Consider the following 20,710-nt stretch of genomic DNA (forward strand, 5'->3'; position numbering starts at 1 on the left):
GCAAAAAATTATCTACTTACATGCTCAGAAACTCAGAGACAAGTAAAATCATGATCTTGCATTTGCTTCTACCTGGGGTGTGCCAGGTAGCACAAAGAAAAAGGCTATGAAATGACTGGGGATTAATGTAGTTTTCAAGGGCACTGAGCAAAGATTAAGCCAGAGAGAATGTGAGATCAGAAACGTAGCGGCTCCTAGATATGCTGGCTAGGGACAAAAAGGAGTAGAGGGGAGCAGGGGGGCATTATATAATTCAGAGTAGTTCACAGAAAGGCAAACTGAACAAGGAGCTCTGATTGAGATAGATATCAAGAATTAATTTTGTCGTGACAATGGGAAACAAAATGCAAGTTCTCCTATGAATTTATTTCTTGAGAGATGGCTCTTGAAACACTTTTTCCTGCAGTAAATTCTCACAGGTTTGTCACTGAAAGCAGCTACACCAGTGATTTTGGACCACATCACTCGCACAGAACAAGTTTCTAGTGGCCACATAAACCCCCATGGCTGAATTGGTGCATCAGAGCTCTACAATTCTTAATCTGAGCTCTACAAGTCTTAATTAAATCTGAACACAGTTATTAACATTCATCTAGACAGTGTTAGGGATAAAAAGACCCAATCTTAATTGCTTAATTTTTTTCTCACAAAATCTGTGTATTAACCATATATTAACAAAAGCATGATATGTGTCAATGAGCAGAAAAAAATACAAAAAAATAGGAAAATCCTCCTTGACTCTCCCGTAATGACTACTGTTCTTGGTATCCACTTTGAAAGTTCCCTATAGCTTTGATAGCAGCATGGAAGCACCATTCAGATGCATTAGGAGTCTTATTAATGCTTATTAATGCTTATTATAAATGCTTATTAATCCTAATTAATTAAGGAGTCTTATTAATGAAGTGGTGTAAACTTCCAGGTGATTTCAAGAAATACAGTTCCAAAGTATCTTTCAGCTGAAAATAGTGACCACAGATGATACTGCTTTAACCTGCAAACATAAGCTCCCTCTCACACCAAAGCATTATCTTTCTTTTCCAATATGCTCTAGAAGCTATATATCCAACTAGTTGCTTCTCAAAGTACTAAAAAATCTTTAGTTTGTAAATGTTTTCTGAGAAGTGACTGGATAGTGCTAGATTTGCTATACACATTCAACCAGAAAAACTACAAAAATCAAGATGCGGGGAAAAAAAAAAACCAGAGTTCCTCTCCGACTTCCAGTGGCTAAAGTCTGAGACAGCTGACCCTTCACAATTTCAGTATTTCCTCTAAACCCTGCAAAAGGCACAAATAGATCCAAGTTTGACTAGACTTCAGATAACCTTGATAAAAAACAACGAATTCACTAAAAAATGCATTTAGTTCCGTTGGATGTTTGTCAATGAGCCAGCACATAACATTGAATCCAGCACTAATTCTGTTCTAAAACATTTCTCAGAGCTTCCTGTGGGGGAAATCTCTCTTCCAGAAAGTATTGTGGATAGAGTCAGAAACTGTTTGCACAAAGAGCAACTACTAAGGAGACTACAAGAAAACAGTTGAACTTCTATGCAGGAAATTTCAGAATTTGGATTAGTGTACGGAAACTCAAAGTCCCAATTTGCTCCTACGTACCCTAACAGATGTTAATTCTGCTTTGACTATAGATAATGGTGTCTCTCAGCTGTTCTCCAAAATCTGACTTACAAGGAAATTTTAAACAACTATAAAGCTAATTTACCACTGCAATCTCTGAGTGCCAGAAACTTCCATAAAAGTGCAGAGGTCTCATAGCCTGACACTATAAACAGACTATATTTATTCACCAGTACAATGCTATCTCACAAGCTGAAAAACAAAAAAGACATTTTAAGCTTTTTCTCTTACCATATGGCATATTCTGTCTTAAAATGCATCCTGTTAAAGAAACTTCTAGTCATTCTTTTCTCTTACTCATTTGTTATGTTTTTCCAGAGTCCCTGCTTCTCTTTTTATGCCAATACGCTTTTATTATAGCCAGACATTCAGATTGATTTAATCACAACTATTGCTCCAACAAAATTGCTTTGGCCAAACTCTGCTCATGTTCCTTGAAAACAGTCTCAACAAAAATTACTTGGGCTGGGCCCTGAAAAAGAAAAGGAACTTAGTTTTGAAGACATACCAGCTTCCTGTAGTATGTTAAAGAGATTATAGAATCAAGTGTAGCATAATAGAATCATTTGTGACACGTTATTTTAGCTGTACAGCTCAGCGTGCTCCTTGGAGCAGTATTTATGATCACACACAGCAAGCTTTGATGAGTGCATGCCATCTGCTGGAACCAAAAAGGCTTCTTACAGAGGAAATCCTAAAAGGCAGCAATAATTTTCTCTCAGTGTAAAGCATCTTCTTCATTGTCTCATGTGCCTTCATAATTAGGATTTGGAGCCTTTTTTCATACTGTACCTTTAAAACAAATGAAAAACAGTAGTAAACACACTGCGACCACATTCTTGGGAAAGGAGGGAAAGTTTCCAATTCACATGGACTAGGAATTTATTCTAGTAGCTGCATGAAATGGAATGGACTTTCAGATAAATAGGTTGTTCAGGTGATCTGTTTATATTGTTCCCTCCTTATCAACATATCAGAGATGCCTGCTAGGAAACTACACCCAGAAAACCAACAGTATTAAGATGGGAGCTCAAAAATACAAAATAGCTTTCACAAAGAAGTGTATATTTAGGATTACGGGACTGAAGATGGATGATTGGGTTGTTTTCCACCTTATATATTATACATGTGATGCCCTCAGGGCACAAGCCACTCTGTCAAAGGATCCGCCTCTGTCTACCCCAGGTCTGCTTACACTCATTTTACAGATGCAAAAGAGTTGAGAGAATTTCAGTGCTGGCAGGAACAAGATTATTTTTGGCATTCCATAAGTCTCTATCCTAGCAAGACATTGTCTTGAACATTTTATTTTTGCTGCTTATTTAGTATTGTCCACTTGACTGTAGTGTAACATTTTGGGTAGCTTTGGCTGGACTACTTCAGTTCAGCCTGGTGGTGCCTTCTTAGGGAGATGTTCCACTTCAGAACAGAGCAGCACAGTTACTATATATGTGTTGAAGACAAATCTTTATATCCAAAAGTTGTGAGGCTCAACAACAGGATGCATTGCTCTGAGCTGGAGGAGCTGGTTTGCTGCATGATATGCATGACACGCATGACATGCATGACAACTACTGTCACTGCATGAGGACAAAACAGCTTCTGTGAAAACTAGGATGGATTTTCTAACCTTGGCCAAATGTGCCCATGGAAACTTGAATTTTTCAAAGTTAGTGGAAATCTAAAAAGGTTAATTTTCCAAATTATTCTGTGCTCCTCACCCTAATGGCTTTTAATATGAAGACTGAAGCACGTCAAACTAGAGGGCTCATTTATCCCAGTTTGGAATCTCTGACAGTGACGAGCTCTAGATACCCAGGACATGACTGTAAGATGAGCATGTAGCTCAGTATTTCCCAAAGTATTGTCCTGGAATTCATCACCTTGTAGGTTGTGGATTTCAAGTGTTATCGAGACATAAACTGTAAGAATCCTTCAATACAAAGTTAGAAAAAGGAAGTACACGCATGCATCACAAGCATTTTTTCCCATTCTTCCTTGTGAGACTTGTAATCCAGATTGCTTAAGGAGCAACCGAGCCTGAGACGGCATTGGGAACCTTTGTAGAACATGCTGTACAAGTAGAAAGCTTGCAGAGTTTTAGGTTGAATTATGCTCAGTTACATCTCAAATCATAAATTACAGAACCATGTTAACCTCAACCACATTTACTATATTTTCCACGGTGAATTCCAAAGCTGGACTGAACTAGTCCCTAACTAATGAACCGCAGGAAGATACAGCCCTAGAATTTACTAGGCTATTTCTTGTAAAAAAAAAATCTTACAACAGAATTGTAAACTGAAAGCAATCACTGCCTAAATAACGATCAAGGGAAACACAGATTTTTGACTAATGGCTGTACGTATCCTAGCTTATCTTTTTAATGCTGACTAAATATTAGGCTTCTAAGTACTTAGGGACTTTGAAGCCAATACTACTTTAAAAGATCCTAATTTTTTTTTCATTATATGCAGATCATCTAGAAAATGCTGACTTTTAGGATTATGGGAGGCTTTAGCTCACATTGCTTTTATTTATTGCATTTGTATTTTGTTGCTTGAAAAGTTCAATAGCAAAGGACACTTCACACAATAATTCATTGCCATCGTATTGTCGTTTGTAGCCAGAAGTGAGCTGGAGTCCCAGCTGGCCACGCCACTTCTGACTCCTAGTACTCTCACTCAAGCTCTGGCTGTCAGTACAGCATACCCCAGGTGCCCTCAGTGCGAGCCAGCAGATGTTTTGATCATTTACATTCACAGCTTATTCCTCATCAACAGAGTTTATTCTGTCAAAAACAGTGAAGTGGGGAAGCAGCCACAATGGACACACTAAAAATATGACAGACTTGGTAATGCTGTGGTGGTACTCACGTTCTAGGGCAAGACAATGCCCAGGTTAGGCTGAATTTGTAAACAGGCATAGATCAACAAGATCATGTGCTGAAGTTATGATGCAGAGTTTTGTAGCACCTTACAGCATTTGCATGCTGCTTTCAGATTAGCGAAGAAATCGATATGAAAAATCCACAGAGTACATGACTTGCTTTGTGTCACTGCAAACAACACAGTATGTGCTAGTTTAAGTGCTTGTCTTTGGCTAAGTATTCAGTATACAGACTTAAGTGGGAAAATTTGACTCTTTTGCTTTACAAACCTAATTGAAGAAGCATTCTCTTCAAATCCTCTTTAAAACTCTGCTGCCTTTTCTACATATCCTGCAGTAACAACGAGTCTGTTGAATTGCTGGTACTTTTCTGCCTGATTAATTAACAGGTGACACCAATCAAAGGACAAAAGTTTGTACCACTGAAATACTTGAAAAGCTCTAGGAACGAAAAATCTGTGATTGTGCATTTGTGTGCTTTCCTCAGGCATCATGGAGTCACTGACTTGAATTTATCGCATATTTTTGTTCAGTTCTCTTCCCCACTCTCTCTCTGCCCAGCTCATGTGTCATACACTAACCTCTCTACTTTCTGATTACTTAGAACTATGGTTTTTCAGGGTTGTATTTACTGTAACACAATTAAACAGACTGGTTTTTCCATTCTTGAAATACTAAACTCAGTTTCTTCTGCCGTTAATGCTTCTTTAGGCTGTCGGTGCAGCCCAAATATCAATCCATTGCTCTGTGAGTGGCAAGAGGTCATTACCCAAGCAAATGCCTCCCATGACCATATGCCTTTCAGTCACTGCACCCTTCATATGACACTGGTCACAGTGTGTTTCAAAATACACGTGTCTTTGAGGACATTTGCACAAGCACTGTGGCCATACCCAGACATGATGAGCAAGCTCCTTCAGCTGGTGGAAAGCAGCAGATTCATGAAAATCAAAGTGTTTGCCCCAGAGAAAATATCAAAGGATTAACTTCTTGAAAAGGTGCCCTCAGCATTTTCTCTGACCAATTTCTCTCTCTGTCTCTTGTCCCCTTCATCTGGCCCCATTCCTCTCCTCTGCAATAGCAGGTGGCCATTCCCCTGCCACCTGCCCGCAGAGAAACTCCAGCTGTGCTGTGCTGCACGCACAGGCACACTTCCCAGCACTCACGTAAAAGTCCCTTTCTAGGAGTGTATGAGAGCGACATTTGGGAAATTTCAAGCCAGAACCAATGCATTGCTCCTCTTACAATAATTATCACATTTCTTGTATTTCTTGACAGGTGCACTTGATCTTTCAAGGGGCAAAAGTACAGTTTGTTTCAATTGGCTGCAGTGAACTCGCCATGCCAGTTGCAGTAAGGATAAAGTCCATTGGAAACAATACTGTCTTCAGCTTTCCTGGCATGGTATGAAGTTTTACTTCCACCAGCCTTCAGAAGGGTTTTGCCTGGCAATCATGGCACCTCCTACAAAGAAAAAGACCTCTTCTCCCTCTTGCTACAGAGTAGAAATCTGTTGGAGATGAATGGGCATACCTTTTGCTGGTAAAAAAAGATGCATTTCTTCTAAAATGAGTATCTTATGCATTGATACACAGTGCCAGAAGGCAAACTGGGCTAAACAAAAATCCAGTTTCCTAAGGACTGCATGGAGCTCGAATTTTGGCCCAGACTAATATAAATTTGGGGACACTCGGGACTTCCTCTATTTTTTTTTCAGTTCTGGGCTTTAATTGTCAGGTGACAATTAAATCATTTTATAATACAATTCACTTTATTTTAAGCTTGGATTTATTCCTATTTTGCCTCCTTCTTCCTTATTCTGCTTTAAACTCTCTGGCAACCGGAGCTCAAAATACCTAATGAAAAAGACCATCTTCAACTGAGCAGGAGGACACATTTCTTTCTAGTAACCTGAACAGCACAAGGGCTCCATTTCAGAGGAAAAACTGATCTGAAATGGCCCAGGTAATCCCACATGTCTACTTTTAGAATGGCAGGAGCTAGAAAACATGATTTATGGTGAAGGTATACTCCTCGCAGCTTTATTGACGTACCTCCACGCTTGATTCCCCACAGTGGTTTGAGAGCACTGAATAGCACCTCACACCATTGGTGTCATATGAGTCCAAGTTACCTAACAGGCTTTGCCTTCACAAATCAGGCAGTGAAGTGAGAACGATAGTTGCAGCTAGTGAGAACGGTAATTAATGACCTCTGCATTTTTGCCTCTGGCTCTTGGTTTCAGTAATTTGATCACTTTCATGGCAAAGACTAATGCAAAAGATTTTTATACCCTTAACATTTTCCATGCATTTCAATACTGCCTTGCTTGCAAATTTATTAGTAGCACAAATAATGACTCACAGGTGTTTTGCAAGTGATTATTTACAACAGGAAGCATAAGTGTTAGATGAGAAAATACAAACATTCCTCACCTATGCTTAAAAATAAACAAGAAATGTGAACAGTAAGGGTGAACATACATGCTATAGGCAAATAAGTGGGAAAGTATGCAACAACAGGGCAGAGTTACAAAACAGGGCCGTACCCTGTTGTATTCGTGTATCAAATCCCACTTTTGAATGACAATATAGGACCTTTGCATTTTAACTGTATATTTTTATCAAATAAATTGCTTCTCAGCTTCTCCTTTTAGCTATTCATCTCTAGAAACATGGAGCTTGACTGTCCACTGTACTAGAATAGCTTAGCGCTAATGATGGAAAAGTCAAAGGCCACAGGATGGTTGCCAACATCCCACTCAATTAAACAAGACCACTGGAGTACCTCAGGCTCCTCCTTACCACTAACATAACCCTGGCAATTCCCCAGGCTATCCCTGAGCTCTCTTTGGGTTGCAGACTGAGAGCCACTAAGGTCCTTCCAGGGCACAAAGTGGTATGCTGGGGGCACAGGCCAGCCCTGTGCCAGACGAGGATAGACCATGCTCAGTTCTGCCAGGAGGCTGCTCAGAGGTTTCCTTAGGGCGGCTTAACCTTCTCTTGTTGAAGGTCTGGCCATGCTACGCCCATTCAGGTACATGCAACTCATTGTGAATAAGTTATAAGCCAAAAACTACTCAGAGAAATACAATAAATATTCCTGAATTAGAAATTCATTAAGCAAAAGAACTTACTCTCTCCATGACTAATCCTCTTTATCTCTGTAGTCAAATACTTGCATCTTGTTCACCATGTAATACAAAAAGTTCCCTAGCTAACACATTCATTTGGATTCACTGGGATGTGTTCTAGTAAGACATGACAATGCTCTGCAACCCAAACCTGGCCTTGAACTTATCTGAGAAAACAAAGCTTTAGCCTTGTTCCAAGAATGACCTTCCCACTCTCTCATTTTTCTTTGCTTTTGAATACTTTCACATTTCCAGGTTCCAGAAGACAGACTTGAGAGTCACAGAAATCTCTTGGCAATGCCTCAAGGAGCTGGTTCAGACCAAGCAGCTTCAGCAAACATCACGCCAGTCTCCTTCTACCTAAACCCCTGAATAATTTGTGCTCATGCATCCCCTGTTAGCTCATGCATTCCAAAGCCAGACAGAATGGAGGTAGGAATTTTCCTGACCTTGCCTATTTTGGCCTTATCTGTACCAAGCAGAACTTGGAGCCTGAGTTCTGCTCAAGTTACATCGCCTCCTGCAAGCCTCTGTGTATGGTAATAACTCTAACCGGCTCATGCCAGATGCTGTTACACAGTTTCCTGTATTGTTTATATGAAGAAGAAAAAACATTATTCTGATTACTCTTCCTCCTCTTACACATCACTGGGGTTGAAAACAACTTGGCTTGTTATCACACTTGCAGGAAGTGTGTTACAGATTGTCTGGGATGATGAAATGCACACCTGCACTAGCAGCAAATCTACTTTTAAACTCATTAAAAGGGAAGTTGGTTTGCTTTGTTAACACAGTATTTCTCTAGCACAGACACATTTGTGTCAAGCATGTTAAAACCAGGTTTGTTTTTACATTCAAATAGGGTTTATCTGTATGTAGCCTAAAAGAAGGGGAGGGCTAGGAGAATTCAACAGAACCTTACTACAATTCTTAAGGGTAAAACAACACAGTTGATATCTACCACTCACCCATTAGACACATGTGAAATACTGCAAACACTTTACAGCCCTTAAAACTGCTAGGACACTCATATCTGACTTGCCTGTTGCTAAAATTGTTCTCAAAGTGGACTCAGTTTGCTCAGCCCATCTTCTGTTAGCTAATGATGTGCCACCATTACTCCTGGAAACTTTATACCCTTCACTCTGGTTACATCTGGCAGGATACAAATTGATAAAGGACAAGCCTACATCTTGAAGGCATAGGCCAATTACTCTTTACCAGAAGCAAAGATGAAATTATGTTCTTTGGGTACTCCACAACTGTTTGACAGAGAAGGTTTCTTGTACCTTTCTCAGGACCACTCCTATGGGCTGACATCAGACATTGATTTAAGCAGGTACAGCAGTAGATAGGCTTCCGAAAATTAAAGGTGTTGTTGGCTATAAAATTTTCCTTCTATTATTTTCTCAGAACTAAGAGCAAAGGAAATATTTTACAGTTCACCTTTGTACTCTGGATTACTAAAGTCTGCATGAAGATATCCAACAGTAGCTCGTGCTTCTTTTCTATGGGTACAGTTGAGGCCCATGCTGGATTTTCTGTCTTTGAGAAAATAATCTTTCTCTGACTTCTTTGCCCCTGCCCTCCTCTCTGCTCTCAGATCCTATTGGCAATTCTGGCTTTTGCACAATTAAAGCGCTTAAGCAGTTTAAAGAACTTCAGTGTAGGATGTGCGTGCATACATGTATAATGTCATTTTGTCTCTCTGCTTTCAGTAGAGGACGCAGTAAAAGTGAAAACACATCTAATTTAGCACACAATCTGTACAGGGAAGATTTTGCTGTACCCCAGTGTCCCCCATATTTAAGCCACTAACGTTCTGGAAGGAAACTCTGACATACCCAGCAGGATTATTCATAACCTTGCCAATTTGTATTGCCATTTATATTAGTGCGAGGTAAGTGCAAACCATTCCTGGGCTCACAGTTCTCCATAGGTTTACCCTAGCGATACCATTTTGTTTCCACTGTGCATTCCCTGAAGCCTTACTGCGGACTACAGCAACCAACCTCTGTGGACTCTAAGAGAATCCCCATCACACTAGATCTGATGTATTAGAGCTTTTCCTAACATATACAAAACTTCCTCAGAAGTACTTCATACTGCCACATATCAGTAAACTCCGGAGAGGAGAAGAAACTATGCTAACGTAAGCCCCCACAGCTATCCTTGATGCCAACACGTTCTGCCCTGATTTTACACTAATTACCGTTAAAATCTTTGCAGAAGTTTGGGCAAGAAGTAGAGCCCAGAATCTGCTTTTGATACCTGCTTTATTAAGATCTGCTAAATGCCAGAAGAACCAGAACAGCATTTGAGAGACACCTTATAAAAGTGCAAAAGTTTTAATGGTAATTCTTAGACTTGATTGTTCCTGGGTCTTGCACCTCTGACCTTCCTAACAAACAACATTTTCTAATGCTGTTTCCCCTTTCTTCTGTGTCCTAGACCACTTTTGTCATGATACCAAGAGTCCAGATTTCAGTATTGGGTTTGCTAACAGCTGCTGCAGCAACCGGCCAGACCCAGTCTGCTTTAAGCAGGTGCTGCTGTTTTGAACAAAGTAGGCATGGACAGACCACATAGTATTTATCTTGTGAAGGCTATCTGGACTTCTTCCCTGATATGCATTTGTACAATACAGGGTCCATTAAGCATCAAAAGAGTTCAGCTAAATTCCTGTATTTTGTGGGATCAGACTGTGCCCTGAATGCAATTTGAAGTACTCGAGAATCTCCTTAGTGTTAAGTACAATTGAAACTACCTTTGGTCATTTCCTAAATCCTTTCTTTCCTTTCTGTTATGGGTGATATGGCTACATGTAACCTTGTAATGAGCCAGAAGGCTCTTCACAGGAAGCACAAAGGATTCTTGAATGGTAACAGAGATGGAGCATTTCTTATACAAAAGGAAGCATCTGTCCTAGTTGGGAAAGGAAAACTGACTACAGAGAGCCCCCTTTTGTTTAACTTGTAAATGGCCATTGTGTCTAATTCAATTACTTGTGGTACACTGATATAGTAAAAGACTATCAGTAAACTGAGTTTATCAACAATAAAAGTAAGAAAAAACAACTGGTAAATAGCAGAAGCTGATGTTTGTGTAGAAAGATTTTAAGTCCAGCACACACTTGTCTTCTATGGTAACCCAGCATATTTCATTGCTTTCCAAGGGCCAACTCCTATGTGCCCTGTGACCTGAGTGCTTGTTCCCTAGGCAGTTTCCCTAGATGCCTGATAATTCTTATTACAAGTCGTTTACATGGTGTTCTATGTCATTTGAAGAGAAAAGGCACTGGAAATCAAAGTTCTTCATCTAGGCACAAGATAAGTGTGTAACCAAAAAGCTCCTGCAGCTCATCTTAAACAAAGTGTTTCAAATACCTTCTGGACTAAAAGCCTATTCTTTAGACTGCATATAGCCAATAGAAATTAGTCCACGATCACTCGTTCTTCTACATATCAGCTATCCCACCAACACTTTCTATTAGCCCTCTCTGTTGGTACTACATTTGGGCCACTGGCCCAAAGACAGAAAATTATTCTACAGCAGTGAATTGAGTGCAATGACTACATCATTGCATAACCTCACTCTATAAACCAGTCCTCTGCAGCCCATTTCAATAACCCTTGTAATATCTACTTGGTTTTTATCTTTTCTTGTTTCCAATTCGATATTTAAGAGAAAGAAGTTTTATTGTCAATAAGACTGTATAAGATGGACACTGTCTAATTAAAAGGGGAAGTCTCTTACTTCATTCACGTGTATGTCAAAGATCACATTTCAACTCCCTTTGCTCTTACCTTGGAATATAAAAGGTTGATCCTCCACACTTCCCAATGAGAAGTTTTTCTGCTTAGAAGAGAGTCCAAGAACAAAATTATTCATAGGTTTTCTACGAAGTCACTGGACTGGAACGTTACAGTCTAGACCCACTTAATTCTACTAGAAATAACAGATCTTCAGACTAATATTCTGTATAGTAATGCCCCAGACAGTTAATAAGCATCACCTAAAAGAAAGCTCACCTTCATGCTGAATCCTGAACCATGTTTTTCCTCTTTATTAATTAGCTTTTCCAAGTTAATCAAGGTCAGTACATCTCTTTTTTGTCTCTCACTTGCCTGCCCCTTTAATCTCCTTATGTTTCATTTCTTTTCTGAGCTGCCACCTCTCACACACTGACAGAGACATACGGTTTATACAATTTTTTTCTTAAGGCCTCAGCCCACTAATGAATTGTCTTGGCTTTTTTCTTTGTTTGTTGGGGTTTCTTTCCTGTCACTTCTGCAGAGGAAGAGATTATTTCCTTCTCTTGGTTGCACAGATCTGTATGGGAAGGAAAGACCTGGCTCTATGAGTGACCAAAATTAGGAGTACATAAAGCTGAGCAATAATCTCTTTCCCCAAATGCAAAGGAATTTATTAGATGGGACTTTACCATGTCTCTCAATTGAGTGCCTACTTACTCCTAATTCAGGGCTTAGCCAAAATTCAGGGCTTGAGAAAAATCCAGCAAGAAAAATCCAGAAAGTCCAGAACATACTCCCAGACCAAAATATTTCAGTTCAGACATGCTAAAACAAAGGTCTCTGGTTACCTCAGGTCCATATATTTTTATCTCTGTAAGGGACATTAACATGATTCACTCTTCCTATCACAAGACATAATATGACCTTTAGCCCAGCCTATTAAGAAGAATGGGAAACCATCTGGGTACCCAAATTACAACTACTACGGCAAGACAACAGTATACCACATTGCGACAGTTTGGTAATTCAGCCAAGGTAGTTCTGATCCGAGTTTAGTTTGAAGTGATTAGATTGCCATAGGAAGAAAAGAAAGCATGCCTCAAGATCTCTGTCTACATATTCCTTCCTCACACAGACTCTCCAGGCAGTTTAAACATCTGCTATAAAATCAAATTCACAAAATTACCCCAATTTTCTTAAATATTCTTCATCCCTGGCCATATGGCTATGACAAAAGAAATGTAACATCCTAGAATTCTGGAAACCCTATGTTTTAGTTTAGTTGTGACTTACAACATTATTGATGCAATGTTATGCTTTTCTCTTTGAATCATCAGTTGTCCAAGACAAATAAAGCGATACATATGTGTCCTTCACGCATTCTTTGCCTAAAATATAAGCAAGAAAAATACCGGGAGGTCTACCAAATGCAAATATGCAAAAATGAAACAAACATGTCATCACTACTTGCCAGGAGACATGCTCGTGACATCACTCCTCACTGTATATCCTCAGTGAGAAGTTAAATTGGCAGCAGATTTACAATTTCTACTCTTCAGGTTCCTGACTAGGGGGTGACATGAACTATGATGAAGGTCAAAGTGTAGTGGAACTTCATATTGAAGCAAAAAAAAAAAAATTACAGCTGCAGGTTTTGCTCATTCTTGCTAAAAACTGTATATATATAAAATATATACATTATACATATTATGTGCAACCATATACATGGTCTGCTGCATATACATGGTTGCACATAACATCTAGGATATTTTTTCCCCTCAAATGCAAAATGTATAAGCAATTAAAACTAAAGTTATAGTTACTGTCAGGATTGATATTAGCATTCCTAAACCCAAAAATGTTTATGTTAAAAAAGATAATGTTAGAAGTTGTTAAACCAGATTAAATCAGGACAACAGACATAAAAATGAATGTTAATATTTTAAAAGTATACCAATAAGCATGTTCATCATCTGTAACAAACCAAGACAAATAGGAGAACTCAAATTATATGTAATACAATAAACAATGTCACATATGCACATCTTCCAACATCTTTTTTTTTTTTTCTTCTGGGCAAATCTTTCATTGCAGAGGAATATTAAAGTAGTATATGTTAGAAAAGATTCTTTAATGTAGAAATGCTTTGGGCTTTACAGGTTCTCAACGAGCTTTTGAAACTCTGCACCTGCAGAGTAAAATGTCATAGGAATTTTTTCACAGAAGTGTGAGATGGAAAGCAGTACATAATAGAGCTGTAGTCAAGCTGTATTCGACTGTGGACAGGAAAGTTGGAAACTCATTTGCAAGAAAACTAGAGAACACAGAACTGCAATCTTATGTTCAAACTTCCTCACCTCTCCTACAATTTGTACTTGACCCTGACTTTTTGCAGGCAGGCAGTTCCTTTCCCAAATATCTCTTACAGAGAGCTGAAGCAAAATAAAGAATCCATACACAACCAAAGGAGAGGGCACTGAAAACACGCTACTGAGTTACATAATGGTAACCTGGGTCCTTCAAGTCTATGCCCATGCAGCAGTTGTGGAGAAAAGAGCAAATGGGATGCAATGAAAAACAAAACTTTGGTTTCTCCTGTCCCACCACTACTTGCCAGAAAGACAACAGAAGAGCCTAAGTTACCTGTTCTATTTCATGGTCACTATGTTGGATTATGCGTTTTCTTGTATAAAAAATGCTGCATCCATTCTATGTTATTTAGTAGATTTAACCCATAAACCAGTTATGAACCTAAAAACAAAACAAAAATCCCAACAGCAATTAGGATTTAAAAATGAAACATGTACTAATACATTTACTCTGCTTTATCTGGTGTAAGTCCAGCAGCTTGAAATTCCTATCGAAAATTGCATTGAACATAAACAATCAGAGTTTAAAAAAAAACAGAGCTCAATATTTCTAGTCACTGTTTGCTTTTGTCTGCCTCCTTATGTCCAGCAGCCCAACCTACAGGCCGTGGGTTTGGCTCTTTTAAATATGACATTCTTCTCTTACTTCCCTTCAATGTAGAAGGGGAAAAAATTCCAAAGAGGAACCTTTACAATAGAAACATTTACACTTTAAATGCTTTTTTCTCTATGTAGTGTGAATGGTGCTGTGAAAATGGACCTTAACATAAAGCTTAAAGTGGAATTTGGCCAGAACATCACCTGCCCCCGCGTCTTTCATTTGCCCATGGCTTCACCATGAGTTCCATAGTAATACACAAGCTCCAGCCCAGTGGTATGAAGAAAACGTGTATCATGGATATGTGAAGGAAAGAGAATTAATAACCAGACATTTCTTGTCTGTTGCCATTTTCAACAAGCAAATATTCAGCCTTTTCACATCACTCCTGTGTGAAATGCTATTGGGACAGGAGAGCTTATTCCTAAAATCCTTTGCTAGAGGAGGATGTAGGGCACTGCAGTGGTGAGAAAGGTCTTACAGAAGCACTGCAACTGTATTGCCCTGGAGAGATGCAAAGTCTGTTTTCCTCTACAGCCAGTTGTCTTGCCTTTTGTCTCTTCTGCCATGGGCTGTGAGACACCATTGCGCTACACAAGAGAGCAGCAGCAGCAGCTCACCTGTGCTTCCTCTTCCCTTCACCTAGGAGCAGGCACAATGGGGTTTTTAAAATTAACCTTCTTACTAGGCCATGATCCTGAAACCATGACTAATGCCCAGTGAGACTCATTCACCTGAGTAGTTTTAGTGTACAAGGTGGTATCTGAAGCAGGAAAAGTGACATGTCCGTCTAGCAAGGCTGCAGCATTCGTATAGGTGTAGAGGTCTGAAAGAAGATGGGTCAGGTTTGGTCCTACACTGTCTGGAAGCTTTAGAAGAAGGGCTGTCTCACAGTGCATCTGTATTTAATTCTTCCTACTCCTTGCTAGAGATTTTTCAACCTTGATGTCCCTACAGCCTGAATTAACATTTTTATACTACTGCAACCAGTCATAAAAAGGAGGGGGGGAAGGGGGCATATTTATTTTTTTTAATAGCTGCATTTGCTGCACCTATGCCAAGCAACCTGTAACAAAAGAGAAATATGAAACATGGGATAAAGATTCAAAATGAGAGATTAATAAAGAAGTAAGAAAGTAAGAAAGCAAACAACATGAACAACTTGAATGAATGCCACCTTTGTTCTTTGTAAATGCATGTGAATGTCTTAACTCCAGTTTCACAACTTCACATTCTAATGTAAAAGGGGTGTACACAAGGAAAAGAGAAAGCGCGAAATTTTAATGGGAGCTATTAACTTCTAAAGATAAGGACAGGACCTCATGAAGAAGGACATTTTCTCTTACTTGACTTTAATATACATGGAAAAAAACCTCCCCAAAAGCAAACTTTGCTACGGGTACACTCAAACCTCAAATCTTTGAGGGACACAAAGCTTGTACTATTTTGCAATTAAAAGTGCTGGAGTGAACAAAATGTTATTTATGATAGAATAGCTTTGATTTAGATCTTGTTTTAATAAAGTTTCCGGAGGTGCATCTGTGACTGGCACTCAGGATAAAGGTTAGCAGACAGCAAACAACATGCCCTCACTGTGGTTACTCTCTCTGCTTAGTTGCTGTTTTTTGTGGATTTGTTTCTTAATTGGTTACCAATGGAGAAATAGGTACAACCTTGATTCACACTTCAAAACAGACAACAGGAAAAACAAACATGGGGGGAAAAACAACTGCTGTTTCAAAAGAATTTGCTAGGGCCTGTGAAACCTCTGAGCTGATGCAAACTATTGTAAGTCTGAGTCTGCCCTAGTCCAGACCTGATGAGTTCTTAAGACTGTCATACTTGCTCTTACAGACTTCCATGGGTTCATTCAGAGGATGAAGAGAGGACAAGATGGATGGCTTTTACAAGGATGCTTTTGCTCTGTGATCTACTTTATATGCTTCTGCTCATGCTCGCAACACAGTTTCACCTCAGATTTCAAAGGGGCAAGACATTACCTTGGAAGATCTTCCTTATGCTCAACCATTACAGACTGAGCTCAGCAGGTAGAGGCTCAAGCACTGAAGTGCTTGGGCTGTGTGATATATGCAGCTTCCTAGTGCCAGGTCATGTACACAAGAGACGGTGTCATGATCTCATGGGCTTGTCTGATATGATAATGTTAAAGGTTTTAAAGAAAGAGCCTGTCTGATTACTTAGCCTGACCCAAACTGTCTTTAAGCTCACTCAGCTATCACTGGATGCATCCCCCTTGACCAGATGCCTCAGGAGCCCTCTTCCACAGCCAATAAAAAGGCTACAGACAGGAAAAATAACTGGATATCACAACAACCAGAACTGATGATTGTCATGAAAACTGCTTGGGACTTAGGGCAGTTGGTATAATTTAAAATATTATAGGAGTATAATAGATTCAAATTATGCCATCCTGGGCTAGTATTATGGTCCTGCCCTCTAAGGCACATCATGCTGCTGCATGACCCAGTCAGTAGTTAATTTCTCTTCTGAGTCAGCTGCATGATAATTATCATATTATATTTTAATGAAAAATCCAAAGCTAAAGTTACACAAGGTGAGCTCTTCGCAAGCAGTAGCTTCTCCAAAGGAAGTAGAAAGGGACTTGAACGACGACCCCCATTATTCCATGCCAACCAACTGAGATGACCAGGTGCAAAAAGCAGCACACCATGCATCCTCCAACATGTGTGAGAAGAGTGTGTTTCCCTTGGGAACAGTTCTGCAGAACTGCACAATCACCTAGTGCCGCAGGGCTCTAACATGAGTGACTTGCTAAAGGTTAGACAAGTTGAGACAGAACCCAGATCTCCTCTCTTCTTCTAAGACTCCATGCTTTTGAACCTGAACCAAACCATACTAAAGTTAATGGAGGATTCCTATTTCTTTTAGTGATTTTCAGAGAAAGTACTCAAACCTCAGGGCTGCCTGATAGGAGGATGTGGGCTCCTTGCTCTCTGAAAATCTTGAGCTGCATGCCAGGAAAGATTTACCTGAGTAGGAAGAAGCAGCTATCCCATTCTTGCTTTTGTAGATCTAAATCTCATTCACTCATTGCTGGTTTTATGCCCAATCTCTCCTTGGTTCGTCAAGCAGACCAATGCAGCTGAAAATAGATTTTATTTTATATCTTGCTTTGAAAAAAAAAAAAAAAACCAGATGCAAGCACATCTGGACACCATGCCATCCTCCCTCTGGACATAAAAGAATGACAGTGATGGTGGGAAGACTGCTCAGAGGTTTGGCTGTGCCCCACAGTACATGTTGTCACACTAAGCAATTGGGTTCTTTCTCAGTAAGCTACATAGGATGGCAACTGTAATATCCTGGCATTTCTAATGAAAAACACAACACTTAAAGCTGAGAGTACACAGAGCAGAGAAACCTCCACCTCATTTCTTGCACTCCTCTTAAATACTGTGTAACAATTGCATTCAATGTACATCTGTGCCTTAGCACTCCCTTATACACAACAAAGAATAAGAATGTGGAAAAAAATCCAATTTCTTCATCCCCTTCGCATGTTATTGGCTTCATTACATAAAGCTCTCTCCAAAAAGGCAGACTAACTATATTGTTAAGAGCAGCAATTCTGTTTCTGTCTAGTACAGAAGTTATTCCCTACAGTCTCACAGATACTAATCCATTCTTTCCTTCCCTGCGACACCTCTTCCAAAGACTTACACTATACTCCCCAGCTCAGTTTTCTCTAGCTCAGTCATGATAAAAAATAAATCATAATAAAAAAAAAAAATCATTCTGTGTTGATATACTGTACAGGAGAGCTTCAAACCCTTTCTTCAGCAATTAGGGTCTGCAATGCCATCATCAAAGAATACTCCCATGTCCAAACTTTTGTTACTGGAGCACGGAAATAACTGGCTGTGCAAGTTCCTTTTTGGGATACTGAGCATAGACTGCAATGTCTTGGGGAAAAAAAGATTCCATACAATACTGTCAAACAAATACCTAATTACTTCCTTAAGCAGAACACCCTCTGACTTTTTGGGGGTGTATAGCTTAGCTCCAAACGAAAGAACAGATTTATTTTTAAAGCATGCAATATTAGCGTGAGCTGAAATAAACTCAGAACAACAATCAGTCCCCTTGTTTCAGGGAGCGCTCTTGCGAACAGAACAAGAGGAGGTGCCTGCATGATTTTACACCCTGGGAAAAAGTGTCAACCAACTAGAAAGAAGTTGTGCAGCAGACTTGATAGAAAGACTGATCTTGGAATACAAACATACACAGGAATTTTATGACACCTGGCAACTATTTCAAAGGCCTAACTGAAGACAGTTCATTGTAGGCATCACCAAATGCTTTGTAGGAGACAAGACAGCTGCTGAAAGACAAAGATATACACTCCAGTTCTTTTATCAGTGCTTTTCGTCTACTGCAAATTTGAATCAGGATATGAATTATAATGGCAACTATTAGGACAATTTGGCCCTTCTAAGGGAAAACTTACAGTGGAGTAAGCTATCTCAGCTTTATTGCCACTAGTGTAGATAAGCTAGTTAATGATGAATTAGTTCACTAGCATTTTTTAGAGTTATAACTTCTTTAGACTTGTCCTTGACTCTGTCATGGGTTCACTGTTACTTTGGTGATCTGACGAACTTCTCTGTACCTCTGTTCACGTGCCAGCACAGTAAATGTAATGCTGCCCACAACAGTGTTGTCAAGATGTAGAAACATGTTTGAAGGCCACTACAGAAATACAGCGGTTTTATTGATGTTTCATTTCAGCTTTGATAAGGAAAACTGATTGAAGGGGGCAGGGGAAGTAGCCCTCTGGCAGAGGAGGCCAGCAGCACACACGCTGAGCAACAACACCAGAGACCCATCAATGCAGTGACTCAAACTGCCTGATGCAGCACCAAACACTCTGAGACTCATGGCAGAGCCTCGAGGCTTCTGCCACTTTATGTCCATAAACAATCTCCTGAGCCTGGAAATCACACAAATAACTGCGTCAGAACAGAAACTAGGAGAAAACCTCACAGCTCAGCAGCACAGTCTTTATCTTGTGCTGGTGGTAGTAGACAAGGTACCTGTTCCAGTAGTCCTTCCATAGCCCAGAGCTCTCCACAGACTGTTTTCCAATGAAAGCAAACACTGACCATTACCATATTCAAGGTCCTTGCATAGCATCCCTTAACGATTCTAGCTGTATAAACTAAAACCCGGTGTGGTTTTTTTACCTTCCCCTTCCTCCCAGAAGTCTTCCAGAGAGCAAATCAGTCTGTAGTGCATCTTCCTCATTTCAAGCACAGGTATGATCTCTGCAAACTTGTATCCAAATCCTTTTATGCTATCCACCTTTTGCCTTGAGAGTCAGGAAAACAGATTTTAAAGACCTGTATGGAAAATGCTAAGGCATCGTTATGTGCTGTTGAGAATTTCTGATGTTTCTTAAGAACAATTTTTCCCTGTTGTATGACCTTCTTCTGTCTCAATCTACTCCCCTGGATGTGATATTGACATCACTTCTAGGTAGCATTTATTTTAGAAAGTTAGCATTAGGACTTAACGTTCCTTATATCTCAGTGATCATCAGCATGAGAAGGTCATGCATGGTAAGCTAGTGTGTGAGTGTCAATACACCCTTATTTTGCATAATTGCCTGTGCAGTTGTAAGCTGCTCTAGGTGCTCTCTTCCAAAGTAGAGTCCTAGACACAATACAGAGAAGCTACTGCAAACTTTATTGTACTTCTTAGTAACTTCATTTCATAACAAGCCATCCTCTGTTTCCTGTTTCAGAATGCTAGATCCCAGTCACCCCGATAAAAATCAGAAGTGATTCGCAGGAACTATGTTACAATGATAATAATACTTAGGCATTTTCCACAGAATAGACATCTAAATCTCACTCATACAATGACATTTAAAAGTATTGTCCTTAGAAAAAGTACATAAATGACTTGACCCTCAGGTTTATTACACCAGTCTTAGTCAAGTCTGATTTTGCTGAGTCTAATTCTCCTTACACTGGCATCAGACAATTTGTACTGGAGTCAATGAGAACTGCAGCAAGAATGTGCACCATCGGTTCCTTGAATTCACTCTCAGCATTGTAGCAATGCACATGAAATGAAAATTAAGGCAAAGTCCTGGAGCACTCTTAGGCCAGAGTCACCACAGGCTTTATTCCTCCTTTTTAATTTTGTTATACCACTCAGCTTAAGAGAGTTACAACAGCATAAAACTAAACCAACCAACAATGCAGCATTTTGCTGTCTGCTCAATTAGCTTACTTAGCTGCCAATGGATAAGCATTTAAACATTTTCCTCTCATGCTTT

The 20,710-nt window shown here is 39.6% G+C and overlaps 1 protein-coding gene across 5 annotated transcripts in view; it reads right to left on the minus strand.

Moving 5' to 3' along the window:
* The window catches only part of SLC1A2 (solute carrier family 1 member 2), a 103,397-nt gene that overhangs the window by 50,699 nt on the left and 31,988 nt on the right, over positions 1-20,710 (minus strand). Inside the window, exons 2-3 of one of the 5 annotated variants that reach the window (XM_087745957.1) lie at positions 12,712-12,806; positions 11,470-11,518 (exon numbers count right to left, since the gene is read on the minus strand). The exons of 3 other annotated variants lie outside the window; for them this stretch is intronic. The gene's annotated coding sequence lies outside the window, so the exon portion shown is untranslated. The remainder of the gene's footprint in view (positions 1-11,469; positions 11,519-12,711; positions 12,807-20,710) is intronic. One more of the 5 variants, XM_087745959.1, reaches the window with a different exon arrangement.

The sequence above is a fragment of the Nipponia nippon genome, unplaced genomic scaffold, assembly GCF_047370975.1.
Source record: "Nipponia nippon isolate SJK-2023a ecotype South Korea unplaced genomic scaffold, ASM4737097v1 scaffold_10, whole genome shotgun sequence".
Classification (NCBI taxonomy): domain Eukaryota; kingdom Metazoa; phylum Chordata; class Aves; order Pelecaniformes; family Threskiornithidae; genus Nipponia; species Nipponia nippon.